Below are 15,968 nucleotides of genomic sequence, written 5' to 3' on the forward strand. Positions count from 1 at the left end.
GAGCTATGTGCATTAACGATGAATTTACTAGAGCAGTGATTCTCAATTGGGGGGATTTTGCCCATAAGGGGATATTTGGCAATGTCTGGAGATATTTTTTATTGTCATGATTGGGAGTGGGTATAGGCCAGGGATGTTGCTAAACATTCTGCATTGCATAGGAAAGTCCCTCACAACAAAGAAATAATCTGGCCCAAAATGTCAATAGCACCATTGTTAAGAATCCTGCACTAGAAGTAGAAGCCTTCCACTAATTTACTCAATTCTTTTATTTTGTTTAATCAAGTGCATTTAGAAACACTAACAGAGAATAAGAAGCATCTATTAATAACCATAGGTTTTTATGTACTTCCTTTACCAAAAGGAAAAGGAAGATTCTAAACTTTTGCAATGATTTCAAGGCCCTTGTTTTTTTCTGAACAGGATATAATGACATCCTTCCTTTTTCTTTTCTTTTTTTAAAAAATTGTTTTCATTTTTTATAGAGACAGAGTCTTACAATGTTGCCCAAGCTAGTCACGGGATCACGCTTTAATGCATCTCTTCTAAGATGTAGAGCTTCCTCTGGTACCCCAGAATAAATCAGGTCCCCATTAGTCACTCTCATAGTACCCTGAATTTTTTCTTTACATCATTTGTCACAATGACTACAAAACACTTACTAGTGTAATAATTTGTGTGCTGCCTGCCCAATCCACTAGAATGTAAAATTATCTCACATAGTCTGCACAACCATCTTATGAGGAACATATTTAATTTTATAGATGAGAAAACTGAGACTTAGAGACGTTGAATGCTTCATCTAAAATCACCCAGATAACATGTAGAGAAATCCAATATCTGCTACAGTAAATAGTCATGAGGACAGGAAATACTTTTCTATCACAAACAAAAGAGATGAAATATCTTCTTTTTGAGTGTTTTCCCTTAAGAATTAAAATGATAACTCTGCTGAAATCTCTTCTGCCTGCACGTCTGTAGATAGAAGCAGTCCCTGTTCCCAGAATCATCAACCTGCATATCTAAAGTCCTTCTCTAAATAGCTGTTAGTAAGAAAAATGCAAATGAGAATGTCTAATTGCAAATTGCTCCAGCCCCACTTTTGAGACGTCCTGTGGTGACTGAACCAAACCTTCCTCCTAAGCAGACAGAAGTGGTGGCTCCTCTATTCTGGAGCTTGACTACAACCTTGGCAGGAAATGAGGCCTATTGCAGAATGACGTTGCTAGGCCCACTTCAGGACACAGAAGACTGTGGTCCTTGCTGGAATCTACCCATGGAGGGCACAGTTGTGAATGAGAGCCCTCTGTGTCTGCTGAGAGTACAGGACCTAGTGCCTTGGCTTCAACTTTAGAGTTGTTTCCATTTTAAAGGGTAGTCAGTGAAAATAAAATAAAACAAGTATAAAGACAAACATGTTTACATACACACACTCATATGTACATGAGGATGTATGACTATATACGGTATGACATATATACTATATGTGGCTAGAAAAGTCAAGGCCTCTAAAAATGAAAGTATACTATCTGGAAGATATCAACCTTTCTTTCAAATTTCATCATTACAATTCTACAATGCCTGATGTCTTGGTATTCATGTAGGACTTCCCTATATTAGGTAAAACCAAATGAAATTGATGTTACTATAGGTAAAAAGAAATGTGAATAATGTGGTTCAACCTAATACAGACCAGAAAGTGGCAGGGTCAGGTCAGAGGCAGGAATCCCTTCTCCAGGAGGCCCAGCAAGTGAGGGCCCCACACTTAGAGGAAAAGGGGGCTGGCATATCATAGAGATAGGATATCAAAAGAGGCCTAAGGGGGCCGAGACAGTGGCTCACGCCTGTAATCCCAGCACTTTGGGAGGCCGAGGCAGGCGGATCACCTGAGGTCAGGAGATCGACACCAGCCTGACCAACATGGCGAAACCCTCTCTCTACTAAAAATACAAAAATTAGCCAGGTGTGGTGGCTGGCTTCTGTATTCCCAACTACTTGGGAGGCTGAGGCAGGAGAATCCCTTGAACCCAGGAGGCAGAGGTTGTAGTGAGCCAAGATCACGCCATTGCACTCCAGCCTGGGCAACAGAGCCAGACTCCATCCCCAACCCCACCCCCCCCAAAAAAGAGATGCCTAAGGGGCCAGGATCCCACAACTATAATGATGGCAAAAAATGTAAACTAAAATGTTATCTTGTCAAAAGGGGGTGGCTGAGAACATGGCAAGCAGCAAGTGTTAGATGTGTTGTTTCTAAGCTCCTGACTGAAGCAACTCGTCCAGAGCCTGGTTTGAGATTCATTAAACTACAGCTGAGAAAAGCATTCACCCTGAAAGGAGGAGGCTCAAACAAAGACACTACCTGCAGGATGGAGGATCAGAGAAAAGTGGTCTCCAAAGGACTGGGCTGGTCCTGGAGTTCTGTGGGGTACCAAGGGAGGTACAGGAGGGAGTACCTCCAACCTCTGCGAGCAGGCAGAAGAGACATAAGCTGAGGACCGGGGAGGGAGGGCAGCTACCAGGAAAGGTGGGCCACAGGTTGAATGCTTCAAGGAGGCAGGTGTTGGTGTGTGGATGAAGAGGGTCCAATGAGAGAAGAGTGTAGTGACTTCTGGACTCAGAAGTTTCCAGAAGAGCCAGGACCAACTCCTCTTCCATGGCTACCACAGAAATAGTAGAATACAATCAGGAAACCTGGTCACTTATTTCAGACTTGCTCTCAACGAGCTGTTCTCCCTGGCAGAAGTTCTCTGAGCCTCAGTTTCTTCATCTACGAACAGTGGAAGCATGGTTCAGCTTCTGGGTCAAGGTCACCTGGCAGAGGACCAATTGCTTGTCAGAGAGTGGTTTGCTGGGGAACAAAAAGTGACATTCCAGAGCATTTTCATTTATCCAATGTAAGGGTAGAATTTTAGGGGGTGATTCCAGAAAACTGAGCCATGACACTCAGGCATATTATAAACCAAGTAGATGTCTTAGCTTACTAATTTTTCAATCTGACTGCCATCACATTTGCTGGGAATTATTTACTTCATTACTGGCTATTACAGGCTGAGTCATGAGGACAGAAAATATATTACTACCACAAAAAACAGGGCCGACACCCAGGCATATTTTAATCTAAGTAGATGCCTTAGCTTTCTAATTTTTGGATGTGACTACCATCACATTTGCTGGGAATTCCCTTGTTCATTGCTGGCTATTAAGAAACATGGGTCAGTGATTTAAAAGAGATGTTTAGGACTCTTTCTCTTTTAAAGACATCTGCATGTCCATAAACAAAAATAGAAGCCCCTTTTCAAAAGTTCAGGAGATCAGGAGATGAGGTGCCCTAAACAGCAGTCCTCTTCCCCTGGAAAAGGCTGCAGCAGCCCTCAATTTGGGATTCAGAGTGGTTTTCACAATGGCACCCTGCTGTAGTTGGTGCCAAAAGTAGATGTTTTAAGAGGCATTTATGCAACCCAGAATCTGCGTGTACAAAAAAGTTAAGGCCTAAGTGATATACAGGAAGGCCTTATGTATACAAGAAACAAACAAACAAACAAAACCTCTTCATTTAGGAATTAAAGTGATCATAATTTTAAAAATATTTCAGTGTTGGCATATAGCTATATATGCTCAGAGTTTTACAATTTACAACAGTATAAATTTAATGCAGAAAGCTTGGGGAAAACACAAAGGAAAATGTAGCTCCTGGCCCCACCATCCAAAATTAACCATTATTAAAGTTTGTTATCTAAACTTCTAGTTGTTCATTTCCTTTTCAAATATTTATTGAGTGACTAATTATTGGCTGCACATGCCAAGCATGTGCACTAACAAGGAGGAAATGATACTCTAGATTCCATTTCTCTTTTGTTCTGCCCATTCCACTCTATTCTTTCCTGCAGGTGTTTGTCATGGAATAGGAGGCAAGCTGTCCTTGTGAAAAGAGATGGGCATTGGCTCAGTCCAGCCTTCCATATTTGTTGCAGGGATAATGATGAATAAATGTAAATAATCTGGCACTGAACCTCACATTTGGCAGGTGCTCAATCAACAGTAGCTATTGTTAATCTTTACTATTGTTATTTTTATGTAAGAATTCTTATTATCAATTGCAGCTAATTTTAGTTCTGCTTCTGCAATGGTTCCAGATGCATTTTTAAGTACTGAATCTCTAAACTTGGACTTCCCTAGGAGGATTGTGTGTTCCAATGCAGTCTCCATAATTCTTGCTGCCAGTTGTCTCCCCTCTCCACAAGAAATTACTTTTCTTACCCTTTCCAGGATTTTTCAGCTTTTAGATTCTACGTCTCCTGCTCAGCCCATTGCCTTGCCTTCTACCCATTGTGGAGGTGGAGGCCGATGTAGATGTTACGCTTCATTCCTTTGGGGAGAAGAATGATCGAAGGTGGGCCATCTGGCTAAGCTATAAAGGATGGCCCCTGGGGAAGAAACAGCTATTTTGCTATTTTCTGTATCCTCCTTCTCAGCCTTCTCCTCTTTTAACAACTCAGTAGTTTGATCATATATTAGTCATTGGCCATGAGCTACTTCTGAGGAGAAGACATAACTTCCAGCCATTTCCAGAGTGAGGTTGCCTTGGCCAAAAGTAATTCTTCTTAGTGGAAGGGAACATCTGGGAGCCATTAGCAGCCAATACTCACATCGCATTGGAATGAACCCAATGGCTCCATAAAGGGTATCTAGAAGAGGCAACCCAAACATTTATATTACTAGCCTAACATATGGTGTTCTTTATCCCAAGAATGAACATAAAAAATAACTCTTAATATTCCTAAATGTCACTTGTTGGAAGAAATATAACTCAATGGTTAGGGAACAGGATCTTCTCCATGGAAAGAGGGATGACCCAGGGACTTGGGTATGGGCAGAATTGTGCTACATTAAAAAGTGGAGAAACTGAATGTTACTCTAGGAAATAAGAGGATAAAGAAAACACAGCTGATTTTTATTAAACATTGCCAGGTACCACAATCTCCTTTTCCAATATTTCAAAAATTATTTAAAACATTGGACAAGCACAATTTACATAACAGAAAATGAGATGGAGCAGGGACCCCCCCCCCCTTAGGGACCTCTGGGCCCTCCAATCATGGAAAAAAGGAAAATCTTTAGTTCCTTCAAGGAAAATTCCAGGCACCCAGCGATCCCTGAGAAATAATGAGCAACTTAATAAGAAAAAGGTAATAATAGTTTAAAACAATAGCTGAGGAGGTTAGATTCACAAGATGGTGGATTCCCTATAGAAACAAAAGATAACATTTCAACATATACTGCTGAGTTGTTTTCAGAAACCCAGATCCCCACCAAATGGATCCATTGGCACACAGACCTCAGATCAGGGGCAACTGAGGACTGAACTCTGACCGTTTTTTGTTCTAAATTTCTTCATGGAGGAAGTCATACCCATGGGCCAGAGCTAACATTCCTTTCTGCTGACCCCTAATTTTTAGACAAAGCTTCACCTCCATAACCAATTATGAATCAGAAAATTTTTGAATCCTCCCATGACCTATGTGCCCTGCTTCAAGATGTCCTGCCGTTGTAGGTCAAACCAATGTATAATCTCCATGTATTGATTTCTGACTTTGCCTGTAATCCCTGCCTCCCTGCCTTTAAAAACCCTTATCTGTAAGCCATTGGAGAAGCTGGGTCTTAAAGCTGAGCCGCCCGATTCTCCTTACTTGATACCTTGCAAATAAACATCCATCTTTCTCCTGCTGCAAACCTCAGTATGGATGTTTGCCTTACTGTGTCAGGGAAGTGGCCCTCAGTTCAGTTTACTAGCAGAAATATCACATTATACATATATTGAACATTAGGCATGGAGTTTGAAAATAGCCACTGGAAACTTCTAGGTGGCATAAGCTTGTAAAACACACTTGCTTCACCCACTGAGACTTCATTCAGTCCCTGACCTGCTCATGGGCATGGAATTCCACTATACCATTCATTTTGATCCTCCCTGTGAAAGATGTCTTTTTGCTAGTATCTTTTCTCCTTATGTCTATTTCACTCTTAGCCATAGTTGCTGATTTTCCCAAATATGGGTCTTGATGTCACGCAAACTTCCACTTGTGGTCCAATGCCAACAACCTCTTCTCATTTCTCAAGAAGGCTGGAGAGTGATTTAATCTATTTCTCTGCCTTTGCCCTTTATTGATCAGGGGGATGCCTTGGAATCCAGAAATATTCATCATGCCACTGGTTTCTTAGAAGAAGAGAAAAAAACTCTTCCATATATTTTAGCTGGAGTAATCTGATTCTGAGATTTCCTGGAGTCATTCTAATTTCAAATTCTGAACCATTCCCCAACACACAAATTATTTATTAAATCATGTGTCTTCACATTAAAGTTATGATGCTGTCACTGTAGTTTGGGCTGATCTTAAATAGATCCCATTTAATTATTGGATTCTGAGTCTATTAGATATTGCTGTCTAATAGACATATGTAGATATCTTAGGACATCGAAGTAGTATTTACTGCTCCTGGCAACCAATTAATTCAACAAACCATTAGGCTAAGAGCAAAATGGTCAATATTATTAATTTTCTTGTCATTGTCACAGTGTAGCTAGACATAGTAGTTATCTAGCAACTAAAAAATGGAAGCTGCCAATGTAAGGCTGAGCCACCAGTGCAATGGCAGACTGGAAATTTCAACCCTGCTACCCCAACTTTGAGATGCTATTTCAAATGACAAACAATTAGAAGATAACTAATAGACACAAATATATAATCCTATATTTCATAGCTGAGTAGAAAGTATCACAAATTTCTTGGATTTCTTAAGCTAATTGTTACAACTGAGCCAAGCATACAGTAAGAGAACACTAAAAAAAAAAATCAAATTATTAACTGCTTCTCACTACACAAGCATTTTGTGAGAAAATATGTGGGGAAAGTACAAAAAGGTAAAAGAATTTATTGGAAGTTGTTGGAAAGCTATTTTTACCCTTTGCTATCTGATCGTATGTGGTCACGACCCATGGTGGTAATGCTGGATGGGACAGGTGGTGTAGCTGCTGGAGTCTCTAACACTCCAATCCATCTTTGCATTCCAAACCTAGGCCTTATCCTTTTAGACTGCAATAACTTTATTAGCATTCTAGTAAGCATTTTAATAGGTATGCTATGCTGTTAAAAGATAAATAGAGTAACATTTTGAGGAGGCTTAAAACTGAGGCATTCATTTTGGATCACATCTTAGAATAATAAAAGATAGTGGTAGTCAATTCAATATTTACTCAGTAAATATTTATTAAGTACTCTCAATGTAGTAGTTATTGTTTATGCACTGGAGACTCAATGGCGTGTAAAGCGGACATTGCTTTATACTTGCCTGTGAAGAAGGAAAAATACTTTTATCTGCGGAACGGAAAGCCTTTAAAATTATCAGGCTTAGACAGGCATTCAAATGAGGCAGCAATCATGTCCTACCCCTCCCTTTGAGCTATGCATTCATCTATTGAATCTGCTTGCTATTGCCACAAATGCCTGGAAATTAACCTAATAATGCTGCACCTGACACACAGCCTACACCCTGTAAAACGATGTATAGCCAATCACTAATCAGTGTTATTTATTTAAACCACTGAGCATTCCTGACAAATCACTTTATTTTAGCCCACTCCTTGACCCCCCCCCTTTTTTTTTTGCCATTAAAAGCCTGCTTGTAATAAAAGCCAAACGGAGCTCATATCCAAGGTTATTTGGGTCTGAGTCTTCTGGGAAGCTGTTCTCACTTTGACTCAAGTAAACTCTTTTTTTTTTTTTTGAGTTGGAGTTTTGCTCTTGTTGCTCAGGCTGGAGTGCAATGGTGCAATCTCGGCTCACTGCAACCTCCACCTCCCAGGTTCAAGTGATTCTCCTGCCTCAGCCTCCCATGTAGCTAGGATTACAGGAACGTGCCTCTGCATCTGGCTAATTTTGTATTTTTAGCAGAGACAGGGTTTCACCATGTTGGCCAGGCTGATCTCAAACACCTGACCTCAGGGCACCTGCCTCAGCCTCTCAAAGTACTGGGATTACAGGCATGAGCCACCACGCCCGGCCAAGTGAACTCTTTAAATTACATTTTGTGCCTCAGCCTCTTCCTTTTAGGCTGACATCTGAATGGAGTTCATAATCTAGTGGGGGAGAAGATGCCAAGTAAAGGAAAACAAATGGGCCGGGCCCAGTGGCTCACGCCTGTAATCCCAATAATTTGGGAGGACGATAACAAGGTCAGGAGGCTGTAGGGGGAAAATACAAAGAAAAGAATTTTATGAAGAAAAATGTTTGGGACTAATCAATACCCTCTGTTGTCTCATAACAGAAAAGGAAGTCTGAAGAGCATTGTTCAAATTTTCAGCAGAAAGATTTTTATTTAAGTTACAAACTGAGATTCACTCATCTCATTACAATATCAAAAGAAGTTTGAAGGCCCTTGGGTTACTCCCCAGCCCTCTCTCATTGATTTCTTCTAAGATGAAGATCTCTGTAATGCACTGATGACAACAACATAAATGTTTTTGCTGAAAAGGATATCTCCTTCCTACTTCTCCCAACCCCCATTAATGACAGAGGGCTTATGGAGCTTGATGTGAAAAGGTCATTGTCCCAGTCCTTCTAGCCTTATTCGTTAGAACACTTAAGTAGCCACTAGCTCATTTTTGGCCATCTAAATATTGGCCTGATGTTAGGGTCTTTCTGTTCTGAGAAATACATTGACCTGGACTGCTAATTATTACTGGGATAAGAAAAGGAAAGGCAATCTTTGTTATAATAATGGCAGAAAACTTAGCAAAATTGGAAAGCAATAAATTGGGCATTTAGCGGAAAATATTTCCAAGCCAAGTGTTGAAGGTGTGGCCTGTTTTAATTTTGCTGCTTATAGTAAATAAAACCCCATCCGAAAGTCACCAACATCAAAGACAAAAGGTAGATAAATCCACGAAGATGAAGAAAAACATGTGCAAAAGGCTCAAAATTCCAAAAACCAGAATGCCTCTTCTCCTCTAAAGGATCACAATTCCATGCCAGCAAGGGAACAAAATTGGATGGAGAATGAGTTGACGAATTGACAGAAGCAGGCTTCAGAAGGTGGATAATAACAAACTCCTCCGAGCTAAAGGAGCATGTTCTAACCCAATACAAGGAAGCTAAGAAACTTGAAAAAGATTAGACAAATTGCTAACTAGAATAACCAGTTTAAAGAAGAACATAAATGACCTGGTGGAGCTGAAAAACACAGCACGAGAACCTCGTGAAGCATACACAACTATAAATAGCCGAATTGCTCAAGCAGAAGAAAGGATATCAGAGATCGAAGACCAACTTAATGAAATAAAGCATGAAAACAAGATTAGAGAAAAAAGGAATGAAAAGGAATGAACAAAGCCTCCAAGAAATACAGGACTATGTGAAAAGACCAAACTTATATTTGATTGGTGTACCTGAAAGTGATGGGGAGAATGGAACCAAGTTGGAAAACACACTTGAGGATATTATCCAGGAGAACTTCCCCCAACCTAGCAAGATAGGCCAACATTCAAATCCAGGAAATACAGAGAACAACACAAAGATACTCCTTGAGAAGAGCAACCCCAAGACACGAAGTCACCAAGGTTGAAATGAAGGAAAAAATGTTAAGGGCAGCCAGAGAGAAAGGTCGGGTTACCCACAAAGGGAAGCCCATCAGACTAACAGCAGATCTCTCTGCAGAAACCCTACAAGCCACAAGAGAGTGGGGCCAATATTCAACATTCTTAAAGAAAAGAATTTTCAACCCAAATTTCATATCCAGCCAAACTAAGTTTCATAAGTGAAGGAGAAATAAAATCCTTTACAGAAAAGCAAATGCTGAGGGATTTTGTCACCACCAGGCCTGCCTTACAAGAGCTCCTGAAGGAAGCACTAAATATGGAAAGGAAAAACCAGTACTAGCCACTGCAAAAGCATATCAAAATGTAAAGACCATAGACACTATGAAAAAACTGCACCAACTAACTGGCAAAATAACCAGCTAGCATCATGAAGACAGGATCAAATTCACACATTAACAATATTAACTTTAAATATAAATGGGCTAAATGCCCCAATTAAAAGACACAGAATGGCAAATTAGATAAAGAGTCAAGACCAATCGGTGTGCTGTATTCAGGAGACCCATCTCCTGTACAAAGACAGACATAGGCTCAAAATAAAGGGATGGAGAAAGATTTTCCAAGCAAATGGAAAGAAAACAAAAAAAAGCAGGGGTTGCAATCCGAGTCTCTGATAAAACACACTTTAAACCAACAAAGATCAAAAAGAAAAAAGAAAGGCATTACATAATGGTAAAGGGATCACTACAATAAGAAGAGCTAACTATCCTAAATATATATGCACTCAATACAGGATCACCCAGATTCATAAAGCAAGTTCTTAGAGACCTATAAAAAGACTTAGACTCTCACACAATATTAGTGGGAGCCTGTAACACCCCACTGTCAAAATTAGACAGATCAATGAGACAGAAAATTAACAAAGATAGCCAGGACTTTAACTCAGCTCTGGACCAACCAGATCTAAATGACATCTACAGAACTCTTCACCCCAAATCAACAAAATATACATTCTTCTCAGCACCACATTGCACTTATTCTAAAACTGACCACATAATTGGAAGTAAAACACTCCTCAGCAAATGCAAAGGAATGGAAATCAAAGCAAACAGTCTCTCAGACCACAGTGCAATCAAATTAGAATTTAGGATTAAGAAACTCACTCAAAACCACACAACTACTTGGAAACTGCACAACCTGCTCCTGAATGACTACTGGGTAAATAACGAAACTGAGGCAGAAATAAAAAGTTCTTTACAACCAATGAGAACAAAGACACAACGTACAGAATCTCTGGGACACAGCTAAAGCAGTGTTTAGAGGGAAATTTATAGCACTAAATGCTGACAGGAGAAAGCGGGAAAGATAAAAATCGACACCCTAACGTTACAATGAAAAGAACTAGAGAAGCAAGAGCAAACAAATTCAAAAGCTAGCAGAAGACAAAAAATAATTGAGGTCAGAGGTCAACTGAAGGAGATCTAGGCATGAAAAACCCTTCAAAAAATCAATTGATCCAGGAGGTTGTTGTTTCAAAAGATTAACAAAATAGATAGACTGCTAGCCAGACTATTAAAGAAGAAAAGAGAGAAGAATCAAATAGACACCATAAAAAATGATAATGGGGAGATCACCACTGATCCCACAGAAGTACAAACTACCATCAGAGAATACTATAATCACCTCTACACAAATAAACTAGAAAATCTAGAAGAAATGGATAAATTCCTGGATGCATACACCCTCCCAAGACGAAACCAGGAAGAAGTCAAATCCCTGAATACACCAATAACAATTTCTAAAATTGAGGAAGTAATTAATAGCATACCAACCAAAAAAAAAAAAAAAAAACCCAGGACGAGATGAATTCACAGCCGAATTCTACCAGAGGTACAAAGAGGAGCTGGTACCATTCCTTCTGAGATATTTCAAACAATAGAAAAAGAGGGACTCCTCCCCAACTCATTTTATGAGGCCAGCATCATCTGATATCAAAATCTGGCAGAGACACAACAAAAAAAGAAAATTTCAGGCCAATATCCCTGAAGAACATCAATGCGAAAGTCTTCAGTAAAGTACTGGCAAACCAAATCCGGCAGCGCATTAAAAAGCTTATCCACCACGATCAAGTTGGCTTCATCACTGGGATGCAAGGCTGGTTCAAAATATGCCAGTCAATAAACGTAATTCATCACATAAACAGAATCAGTGACAAAAACCACGTGATTATCTCAATAGATGCAGAAAAGCCTTCAATAAAATTCAACACCCCTTCATGCTAAAAACACTCAGTAAACTATGTATTGATGGAATATATCTCAAAATAATAAGAGCTATTTATGACAAACCCACAGCAAATATCATACTGAATGGGCATAAGCTGGAAGCATTCCCTTTGAAAACTGGCACAAGACAAGGATGCCCTCTCTCACCACTCCCACTCAACATAGTATTGGAAGTTCTGGCCAGGGCAATCAGGCAAGAGAAAGAAATAAAGGGTATTCAAATAGGAAAAGAGGAAGTCAAATTATCTCTGTTTGCAGATGATGTGATTGTGTATTTAGAAAACCCCATTGTCTCAGGCCAAAAACTCCTTAAGCTGATAAGCAACTTCAGCAAAGTCTCAGGATACAAAATCAATGTGCAAAAATCACAAGCATTCCTATACACCAATAATAGACAAACAGAGAGCCAAATCATGAGTGAACTCCCATTCACAATTGCTACAAAGAGAATAAAATACCTAGGAATACAACTTACAAGGGATGTGAAGGACCTTTTCAAGTAGAACTACAAACCACTGCTCAGGGAAATAAGAGAGGGCACAAACCACTGGAAAAACATTCCATGCTCATGGATAGGAAGAATCAATATTGTGAAAATGGTCATACTGCCCAAAGTAATTTATGGATTCAATACTATTCCCATAAAGCTACCAGTGACTTTCTTCACAGAATTAGAAAAAATGACTTTAAATTTCGTACGAAATCAAAAAGAGCCCATATAGCCAAGACAATCCTAAACAAAAAGAACAAAGCTGGAAGCATCACACTACCTGACTTCAAACTATACTACAAGGCTACAGTAACCAAAACAACATGGTCCTGGTACCAAAACAGATATATAGAATTGATATATAGAACAGAAAACCAATGGAACAGAACAGAGGCCTCAGAAATAATACCACACATCTACAGCCATCTGACCTTCAACAAACCTGACAAAAACAAGCAATGGGGAAAGGATTCCCTGTTTAATAAATGGTGTTGGGAAAACTGGCTAGCCACATGCAGAAAACTGAAACTTGACCCCTTCCTTACACCTTATCCAAAAATTAACTCAAGATGGATTAAAGATTTAAATGGAAGACCTAAAACCATAAAAACCCTAGAAGAAAACCTAGGCAATACCATTCAGGACATAGGCATGGGCAAAGACTTCTTGACTAAAACACCAAAAGCAATTACAATAAAAGCCAAAATTGACAAACGGGATCTAAATAAACTAAAGAGCTTCTGCTATCATCAGAGTGAACAGGTAACCTACAGAATGGGAGAAAATTTTTGCAATCCATCCATCTGACAAAGGGCTAATATCCAGAATCTACAAGAAACTTAAACAAATTTATAAGAAAAAAAAACCCATCCAAAAGTGGGCAAAGGACATGAACAGACACTTCAAAAGAAGACATTTATGTGGCCAACAAACATATGAAGAAAAGCTCATCATCAGTGGTCATTAGAGAAATGCAAATCAAAACCACAATGAGATACTTTCTCACGCCAGTTAGAATGGCGATCATTAAAAAGTCAGGAAACGACAGATGCTGGAGAGGATGTGGAGAAATAGGAATGCTTTTACGCTGTTGGTGGGAGTGTAAATTAGTTCAATCATTGTGGTGATTCCTCAAAGATCTAGAACTAGAAACACCATTTGACCCAACAATCCCATTACTGGGTATATACCCAAAGGATTAGAAATCATCCTACTATTTACACACATGCACACGTATGTTTATTGCAGCACTATTCACAATAGCAAAGACTTGAAACCAACCCAAATGCCTATAAATGATAGTCTGGATAAAGAAAATGTGGCACACATACACCATGGAATACTATGTAGCCATAAAAAAAGGAGTTCATGTCCTTTGTAGGGACATGGATGAAGCTGGAAACCATCGTTCTCAGCAAACTAACACAGGAACTCAAAACCAATCACTGCATGTTCTCACTCATACGTGGGAGTTGAACAATGAGAACCTATGGGTACAGGGAGGGGAACATCACACACTGGGGCCTGTTCAGGGGTGGGGGGCAACGGGAAGGATAGCATTAGGAGAAATACCTAATGTAGATGACCAGTTGATGGGTGCAGCAAACCACCAATGGCACAGGCATACCTACGTAAAAAACTTGCACGTTCTGCACATGTATCCCAGAACTTAAAGTATAAAAAATAATAATAATAAATTGAACTTCAAATTTAAAAATATCTGTTCTTCAGAAGATTCTATTATGAGAATGGGAAAAAAGCCACAGACTTGGAGAAAATATCTACATACCATATATCTAATGAAGGACTTATATCCAGAATGTATCAAGAACTCACAAAATTCAATAATAAATAGACAATCCAAGGACAAAAATACTTGAATAAACACTTCACCAAATAAAGTACAGAGATGGCAAATAAATTCATATAAAAATGCTCAACACCCTTAGGTATTATGGAACTAAATATTAAAACCTCATTAAAACCACCATCATCCTGTTAGAATGGCTAAAACTTATGACCAACTATACTGAGTATTGGTGAGGATGTGGCAGAATTACAACTCTCACACAGTTCTGTTAAGAAAGTAAAGGAAGCATCAACTTTGGAAAATAGTTTGGCAGTTTTTAAAATGCTAAACATGTACCTACTGTATGATCTACCATTCCACTCTTAGATGTTTATGCAAGAGAAAAGAAAACATATGGTCATACAAAGACTTGTATGCACATGTTCATAGCAACTTTGCTTGCAATAGCCAAAATCAACCCGAATGCATACTGACAGACAAATCAATCAACAAACTATGATATAGCCATATCATTGAATACCATTCACTAATAAAAAGCAATGACCTATTGAAAGATACAATAACATGGTTGAATTTTAATGGCATTACAGTGAGTGCAAGAAATCCAACTAAAAAGAATACAATTATATAAAATTTTAGGAAATGCAAGTTAAGGTGTAAGTACATAGGAAAAGGAAGTATTTTCTATAGTAATACCACTCAGTTATTTAGACTTTTGTATTTTAAGCCCAAAATCACACATTTACCAGCATCAAACAACTTTTTTAATACTCCATGGCTTATTATTCTTTTTTTTTATTATTATACTTTAGGTTTTAGGGTACATGTGCACAATGTGCAGGTTTGTTACATATGTATCCATGTGTGGTGTTGGTTTGCTGCACCCATTAACTCGTGATTTAGCATTAGGTATATCTCCTAATGCTGTCCCTCTCCCCTCCCCCCAACACACAACAGTCCCCGGAGTGTGATGTTTCCCTTCCTGTGTCCATGAGTCCTCATTGTTCAATTCCCACCTATGAGTGAGAACATGTGGTGTTTGGTTTTCTGTCCTTGCAATAGTTTACTGAGAATGATGTTTTCCAGTTTCATCCATGTCCCTACAAAGGACATGAACTCATCATTTTTTATGGCTGCATAGTGTTCTTTTTATTAAAAGCAACAAATGCTACCTCCCTGATCTGCACAAGTATTTCTATTAAGGCTTTTAGGTCATTCACTTTCTTAATCCTGATACTATCATTCAGAATTATTTTACAGATTTTTTATCAAGTTGTACTAGTCCATTCTCACATTACTATATATAAATACCTGAGACTGGGTAATTAATAAAGAAAAGAGGTTTAATTGTCTCACGGTTCCACAGGTTGTAAAGGAAGCATGATGCTGGCACCTGTTCAGCTTCTGGGGAGGCCTCTGGAAACCTACAATTATGGTGGAAGGTGAAGGAGAAGCCAGCATGTCACATGGCTGGAGGAGGAGCGAGTGAGGGGCGGGGGGAGGGGGGAGGAGGTGCCACACACTTTTAAACAACCAGATCTCATGAGAACTCGTTATCATGAGAATAGCACCAAGAGGGTGGTGCTAAACCCTTCGTGAGAAACTGTCCCCATGATCCAATCACCTCCCACTAGGCCCCACATAATTTGACATAAGATTTGGGCAGGGACACAGATCCAAACCATATCACAAGGGTAATAACATACTGTACTGATTTTCCAGATGAGGATGAGGTGAGACTTTTTTTTGTCAAGTAGGAAAAGGATATTATTACATAGAATTTTAGAAAGG

The sequence above is a fragment of the Hylobates moloch genome, unplaced genomic scaffold (assembly GCF_009828535.3).
Source record: "Hylobates moloch isolate HMO894 unplaced genomic scaffold, HMol_V3 SCAFFOLD_8, whole genome shotgun sequence".
NCBI lineage: Eukaryota > Metazoa > Chordata > Mammalia > Primates > Hylobatidae > Hylobates > Hylobates moloch.